Here is an 8,272-nt window from a genome sequence, read left to right as displayed (position 1 = left end):
CAGCGTTGGATGGAAGGCATACCTTCCTGCACAAAAACAATCACAAGAGGTGTTTACCTCTTTCTGTGTGTCCTGCAAAGTGTAGCACGCATAGAAAGAGGAAAAACAAGGAGAAATAAAAGTATTTCTCCTCGTTGTGCCTCCTTACGCCTCCCTGGAGAGGTGTAGGATTCTGACGCATTTCCAGGTTTACAAAATGTTGTAAATCTGGAAATGCGGCAGAATCCATGGATGCTGCATGGGAACACCCACAGCAACACCCATGGCACGTCCCTTTCATGCAAAGTAATGTGTGAAACGGGGCTGTATTAAAAGGCCATGGAAAGCCACGCAGGGTGGCTTTGCGTGGCCTTGTAAATATGGGGTTATACACTGCGCTGTATCAAAAAAGGTGACGCTCCGGAGGCGCAAGGGGCTTGTAAATAAGCCCCTCAATGTACTTAGACATCAGTTGCTCTTAAAGGAGTCAGGTCACACAATAATAATGGGGGCACTGCATTTTGCTTAGCTGTCTTGGAAATCCCAAAGCGAAGCTTTCTTTGCTCGCGGGGGACTTTGGCTACTTCTTATGTTCCTTGCAAGGTTTGGTGTAATTTTCTGTGGTGCTACAATGACCCTGCCTTTTTCTGTGCCTTTGGAACAAATGTGCTGCTGAGAGGATTGTATTATGAGTTTAGAGGAAAACTGGCTCTTTCAAAGGGAAAGCAGCGATGCATGTTCTAACCTTTCTCTCATTTTCTGAAGTATTCACCCATCAATATCTTCACAAAAGTTTCTAAAGCACAGCATGACACTGGTCTCCACTCAAATCACAAACAGAATAATTGAGATTTTTAAGACCACTAAAAACTGAACCACGCATTTGTTCAAGTTCAGATTTGAATACATGATATCTGACATAGAAAACCTTTTTAATGCGTTGGTATTGAAGAAAATTAAGTTTAACACAAGAACTAATAGACAGTATTTATCTAACGAGAAGACTAAAATCATCAGCTGTGCATGACTTTGAAGATTCATAGCTTTGGAATAAAAGTAACCACTGAAAGAATATGATGTTACAAAGCACAAAAGGGTACAAAATATCGACCAATTAATTATGCAAATATAGGCAAGTACCAGAGCACTCTAGCCTAGCAGTTAGACTATAATTAGCCCAAGCTCTACAATAAATTTGAAGTTCTTTTGACTGGGATTGTGGAACTTTTGGCTGTCATGATTTCTGGAGGTTGACAATATTGTATTGTGTATTGGTTCGTGCTTTTGAAATAGAAGCATGTCAACATATTCATCAAAAATATGCTATGCTTTGTGTACAACTGGAATTTTGGCAGCATGCTTATCCTTCCTGAATAGCTTCATCCTTCCAATCCCTCAATAGCACGGAAGCAGGTATCTTTTTATGGTTTGGCTTGACAACGCATTTGTTGCCAGGCAATTATGTGAGCATCATTAGAAATGGGCCTTGGCTCCGCCCATATGTTGGAAGTCAGGAGCACATGTTTTGATTGAGCAGTAGTTGTATTTTGCCCTCCACACAGCTCTAATCATCAATCTAGCTTGCTGTCTGCCTGTTCCCCGGGATACTTCGGGGATACTGGATTTCCAAGAATACTGGAACCCAGTTTGTGCTCGTATCAAGGAGCCGACACCCTGGTCGCCCGTACTTCAAAGTTATTTATCCTGTCGTTGGTGACCGTTTCTCTATGAATCTCACAACCTAAATCAGTCACCGATTGAATACTGGAATTCCTTTCGTGCTCGTACCAAGGAGCTGACACCGTGGTCATCTATATATTTTTAACTTTTTTATCTGGTCTTGGTGACCCAGTTGCATTGAATATCACAAGCCAAACATATTAAATTTTTGATATCTCTTGCTTCAGAACATTGTCTGTGGATATCCATTCATGTCCGCGGGATAACATTATACTGTACCCCGCCTTGCTGTTTTGCCTTGAAGAAGTTCCAGTGTGGAACGAAACGCGTTGGCTGTGGGTCTCTTACGAGAAAATTAAAAAGAAAATAACCAAGATATTATTTGGATTTGGACTTCTTTCTGGTGCACCTTCCCCTTTTGCTTTTCCTTTACTGAACTGGTTCACAGTAGAGTCGACCTACAGCGTACTCTGGAAGATTGTGCACAGGAATTGAACTTTATAAATATTGGGATTTGAAGTGCATAGCGTATGGTCAGCCGTAGTGTTTGCTTTTTCCTTAAAGCTCTAATCATTTTGTTTACTTTTCTAGCTGTCTGAGTTGGAACTTTCTGGGACACACATATGACATTGTAAAGCTTTTAAAGTGTCTTGGATAACAAGATAATGTATGGTGTTTGTGTCTGGCAGCAGCACAGATGGGAAGAGGGCAGTCAATAATCTTCATAGATGTTTAGGTCTGGCTTGACAGTGCAATTGTCACCTGACATTTTAACCTACACCAATATTATTCTACAGTTCTTTGCTTCCACATTAATACATATCCATTGTTATGCTATCTACTTATAATGCTTCACATTACCATTTAACATTCCGTTAAAGACAGACCTATTGACATTGTCAATGCTTGTTAAGAATGGTTGCTTTGAATTTACTGAGAGACTATTTTGTGTTTCCGCCCTTAACTATACAAGCTCTGATTTCCATGGTGCTTAAAAAGGGATTGTTTCTGATTAAAGTTAAGCAACCAAAGAGGATGTTGGATGTTTCATCCAAATCTTCTTTATGGCTATATCACATTACAGTGCCCTCCTGTAGCCTTTTATCAAGCAACCTCTTCTCCCTCGACTCAGTCCACATAGACTACTAACAAGATAGGAGTAGGTATCAAGTATGTTTGTTTTTTGTTTGAGCCTGGGCAGTGCATGCGCTGCGAGCCATGCTGTATTGGAGTATGTACTTGAAGCCCAGCCCACTCTGGCGATATTTGTCATTAGTTTGTGTCATTGTCCTTCGTAAATGCTGGCTTCTGTTTCGCTAGTAGGCTTGTTAGTCTCTCCTTAGTACCGCCTTGTCTTTATTTGCAACCTCCCATGAGGACTGACCCTTTTAACTTCGGTTGTTACACGGTACGTTTTCTTTAGTCTGGAAGCATTATTTTCTTTAATGAGTTTCTCTTCCTGCAGGAGGGCAGGTGGGTCAAGCATTTGGAAAGCAATAGGTCTCGCATTTGCGAGAGTTTAAGCTGTTGGCATTGTAAATGACAATGCCTTTTATTTATGTTTTAAAAACCAAAACATAAATAAAACGCATTGTCATTTACTATGCCAATAGTTCAAACTCTCGTAAATGCGATACCTATTCCATTGCAGAAGCTTGTTTTATTTACTATCAGTTCTAAAGCACTGCATGTTGGCAATTGAGATCATCGGAGAGCTTTAGGGGCATGGAAGGCAGTCGCTTAGCCAACTGGGATAGCCAACTCGACTGGTTATGTGGATTAGCAGCACGTTTCACTAGTACAAATTGTCAGTGTCCTGCCTGTTTGACTGGTCGTCCATTTTGAGCAGACTGAAGAGCCATCACTCGGGGAGATCCTAGAGTCCTAGGCTAGCATGTTAAAACACAGAGTGCCAAACATCTTTAACAAAATCAGAGACTCCAAATTATAGACTATGAGAATCTCACCCATACATAACTACCTCACTACGAAAAAACTCAAACTTGATCACAAAAAAACTATGACAAGAATTAGAAATAATAATTTGACCCAGTCCTAAAATATGCAGAGAGAGATTTGTGCTGCCTTGTGAAATTAAAAACAGGTTGAAACTTTTGAAGGGATATTATGTGAAAAGTGGAGATTTTGGAGTCTAGGATTTTGGAAAAACATTTTTGCAGTCTATCTTCACACATGCAACTATGTCCTAGCACATTCACTCTTAAAGACAGGTGTGATGAACATTGTCAAGTGGTGGTATCTGCGAGCTGAATGGGAGGCTATTGTGATGTGGATGTTACCATAGTATTAGAGAAATATGCACCCTCAGTGTCAAAGTCATAAGGAAGTGTCCTTAAATGTCAGCGGACCTCGCAGAAGCAACCCGCTCGTCATCGATGTGCCTGGAGTGCAGCGCAGAAGCAATAACCTTGTACATGGAGACATCTGCCTCTAAATATCTTATATGTGGTGGCGTTGGTAGTGAATAAATTTAGATTAGCCATCCATGGTCACAGACTTGACTGGTTAGAAACTCATCTCAGCTTACTGCCATGGAGGTTTTATAGGTTATGCAGAAGTTCTTAAAATTCAACATTTTCATTCTGTTGTATGTTTTTTAGTGCTTCACTAAAGTAGGGAGGTATTTCACATAAGATTACAGACTCTTTGGTGTTTTGAGCTAGGCCGAGTGTGAAATTATGATGAATGTGATGCAGTTAAAGATACCTCTTAATAATCATAAGCATTCATTTATTTGTGATGGAGTGATGGAAACAGCACATTTAGGCTGCATAATGTTTCTTCTGGTACTGAGGAGAGACAAAAATAGTGATGCAAAATAAGAGAGTGAATAAGGGGTTCCACTTGGTACTTGAGGTAATTTTCAGTTCTCGATCATTCAGGCAGAGCAAATTCAATCGGCATTTGCCAGTTGGTGGTGTTTCCCAAACCTATCATCCAAATTGCTTTGGAACTGCTTGCCATTCCTATACGTTTATGTTGTGTGTGTTAAGTAAGACAACCAATGCGGAAATGTAGGCAGCAAAAAAGTATCTTTTTTGGTGATCCAAGGATGATCTTGGCTGTTCTAGAAAGAGCAGATCCCAATTTGATTTGATTGCTATTTTGTAGAAATAACATAAACCTAGTTTATCCATTGTCTGGAGAAGTATTCATGCTACCCATCAGCATATTATGTTATGTTATGTTATGTTAAACCAGCTTATAAAGCGCACGGTTACCCGGAGGTGTCCTGGCGCTGATGGCAAATTCTTCGAAGAGCATGGGTGGGCCAGGAAGATAGGTAGCTGAGGGAAGACCTTATAGATTAAAAAGCCATGTTTTGAGTTGTTTCCTGAAAGCAAGAAGGTTAGTAGAATTCCTCAGATTCTAAGGGAGGGCATTCCACGCCTTGGCTGCACCTATTATGAAACTTCTTCCCCCCATGAGGCTTTCTTCATGGGAGGTATATTCACCATTTTAGCTCCCGATGAGCATTATGTTAGGTTGTGTAGAAAGAGGCAGCAAGGCTAACGAGAATTGCAGCACACACTTTTCCTTGGTTTCAGGTATTGAGGAACTCAGCACTTAAGTGTTTTATTTCTGTTGCCCTCTTGTGCAAAAAGCCAGAAAGCAGCACTCTTGGCACATTATTGGACTCTTCATGGGTGAAGACTATGGACATTTCCACTACTTCCAGTACTTTTGCTCTGCAAAGTTAAGACAAAATTGGTCCACTGTTTGACAAGTTCTCAGGAGCAGATTCTCTTTGAGTTCACCCTTGCAAGGTTTTATGCGTAAGTCATTTTCAAGAAACCAGTTGACTAAAATGCAGTCCAGGAGGCAGACTGACAGTCATCTAGACTTCAGGGACAACACGAGTTCAAGACAATGCATGCCAGAGTGAGTTTACTCCCCAGCTATCTCTAGGGCAAAACCAATTTGCCCACATCTTCAATGATATCTAAGCTGTAGGAATTTGAGAGATTTTCTATGCAGCTGTTTATTTATTCATTTTTTGCTTATTTATGCATACTTTTAGAGTGCAGACATTACAAAAGGTGTGGTGCTAGAGCACTTTAAAAGATAACTATTTAGTTACTTGAAAGTTACAGGACAAATACCACTATAAATAATTAAAATGTTGACAATATAGCATGGTAGGTCATTACATAACAAATGAATGTACAAGAGGTATATACCACAGTAAAAAGGTTGAGACAGAGTAGATGCCTGTGCCAAGAGTTGATTACAGTGCCTTAGCTACAATACCGTTGGAGGAGAAAGGTTTTCGGGTCTGTATTGAAGGTCACCAGGGAGGTGGTAGTGTGTAGATAAAGTGGTAATGAGCTCCAGAATCTGGTTGTGCTACCCAAGGAGGATTGTGCCATCAGTCTTTCCTTTTTAAAAGACAGGAGTTCTAGCAGCATTGTTTTGGCATTTTGCTATGGTCTGCAGCCACCAGTTAGCTTGAGTTAGTCCGCCAGGAAATGGGGAGTGGATATGTGCAGAACATTATGGGTGATGCAGGCAGTCTTGTAAATAGCCCTGGCTTCAACTGGCAACCATTGAAGAGTGATCACCATTGGTGTGATGTGGTCATTGCATTTGGCCCCATAGATGACCTATGCTGCCAAGTGTAAAATCAATTTCAGGTGGGTGAGTTGGGTTTTGGGGAGACCAGTCAAGAGGGGGTTACAATAGCCTATTCTGTAGGCCTGGGCCAAAATTCCGTTCCGTTCGCGGAAATTGCGATATTTTGGCATTTTCACATTCCGCGGAAAGCGCGAAAATGTCAAAATTTCAGCATTCCGCAGCTTAGCGATAATTTCTTTCTTGCTCGCGCTGTAAAATAATACATTCTCGCGTGCGCGCGATCGCCTTACCTGAATCCCTGCGTTCTCCGACAAGTTTTCTTGACCCGGTCGCGTTCTCCACGAGATGTTGGATTTTGGTAGCCATTTTACGCTGTCTCGCGAGAGTTCGCGGCCGCATTAACGTCATTTTTCATGCGATCACGTCATTTGTCGTGTGATCACGTCTTTCTTCTCGCGATCATGCCCAGCGCGAGTATGAGAAGATTGAGATCTCGAACATGTCATTCTACATCGCGAGCCAGAGGATGAGGACGCGGGCACGTGAACTCAACAACGTAAAATTTACAATTTGGAGAGGAATATCGGCTCTAGCAGCATGAAACCATCTGCAAATACTGATTTTGGATGAAAAGAACTCCTTACATTGACATTTGGCTTTCCTTTTTTGTGCAAGGAGTCATTTTTTTACAAGGTGGAGAGAGGGAGGAAGTGACACAGAATCTCCAACTTCCTGTTCCTGTCCAGCAGGCTCCTCCCAGTGCTTTGTCCATCTCCTGCTCATTCTGCCTTTGGATTTGGAGCTGGAAAGATCACTCTTTTTGTCTGCTGCATCATTGCAATTGGATTTCAGCATTTTTGGAATAGGATATTTTACAAGTAAGTGGTTGTTGTGTTTGATTGTGGGCATTGCAGTTGTTGTGTAACTACAATTTAGGGCATGGATGGCATTGGATTGAGTTGGGGAAGTGTGTTTTTTGGGGTGGCCTTTGTGATGTTGTTGGGCCTGGCCATGTGGCTGGTGGCCATTTTGAGGCCTAGGCCTGCTAGCTTGCCTGGCCTTGTCTGACAACAGTCCTGCTTTCATCCACTAGGACCAGAGCAGGTAGCCACAGCTTTAGTAATCTACTGTTTTCTGTGTGCTCTGTTGAATTTAGACATCATTTAGGGCATGGATGGCATTGGATTGAGTTGGGGAAGTGTGTTTTTTGGGGTGGCCTTGCTGATGTTGGTTGTCTTAAAGACATGCTTTTGTTGTGTGTGTCTGGTGAGTGTTGGTGTGCGATGCATGCTCCCTGCAGACCTTTTTGGGGCCTGTGAATGTTAGTATTTGCATTTTGTTGCATTAAAAAGGCAGAGCAGTGTGCTTCAGCATGCATCCTTTACCTGACTTTCATAGGCCTTTTGTCAGCTCCTGGTGTTTTCCAGGCCCCCTGCTTGTTAGTGATTTATTAATCTACTGTTTTCTGTGTGCTCTGTTGAATTTAGACATCATTTAGGGCATGGATGGCATTGGATTGAGTTGGGGAAGTGTGTTTTTTGGGGTGGCCTTGCTGATGTTGTTGGGCCTGGCCATGTGGCAGGTGGCCATTTTGAGGCCTAGGCCTGCAAGCTTCCCTGGCCTTGTCTGCCAACAGGCCTGCTTTCATCCACTAGGACCAGAGCAGGTAGCCACAGCTTTATTAATCTACTGTTTTCTGTGTGCTCTGTTGAATTTAGACATCATTTAGGGCATGGATGGCATTGGATTGAGTTGGGGAAGTGTGTTTTTTGGGGTGGCCTTGCTGATGTTGTTGGGCCTGGCCATGTGGCTGGTGGCCATTTTGAGGCCTAGGCCTGCAAGCTTGCCTGGCCTTGTCTGCCAACAGGCCTGCTTTCATCCACTAGGACCAGAGCAGGTAGCCACAGCTTTATTAATCTACTGTTTTCTGTGTGCTCTGTTGAATTTAGACATCATTTAGGGCATGGATGGCATTGGATTGAGTTGGGGAAGTGTGTTTTTTGGGGTGGCCTTGCTG

Source organism: Triturus cristatus, chromosome 7 (assembly GCF_964204655.1).
Source record: "Triturus cristatus chromosome 7, aTriCri1.1, whole genome shotgun sequence".
Lineage (NCBI taxonomy): Eukaryota > Metazoa > Chordata > Amphibia > Caudata > Salamandridae > Triturus > Triturus cristatus.
The sequence above is the reverse complement of the archived record's forward strand: the minus strand, read 5'-3'. Positions refer to the sequence as shown.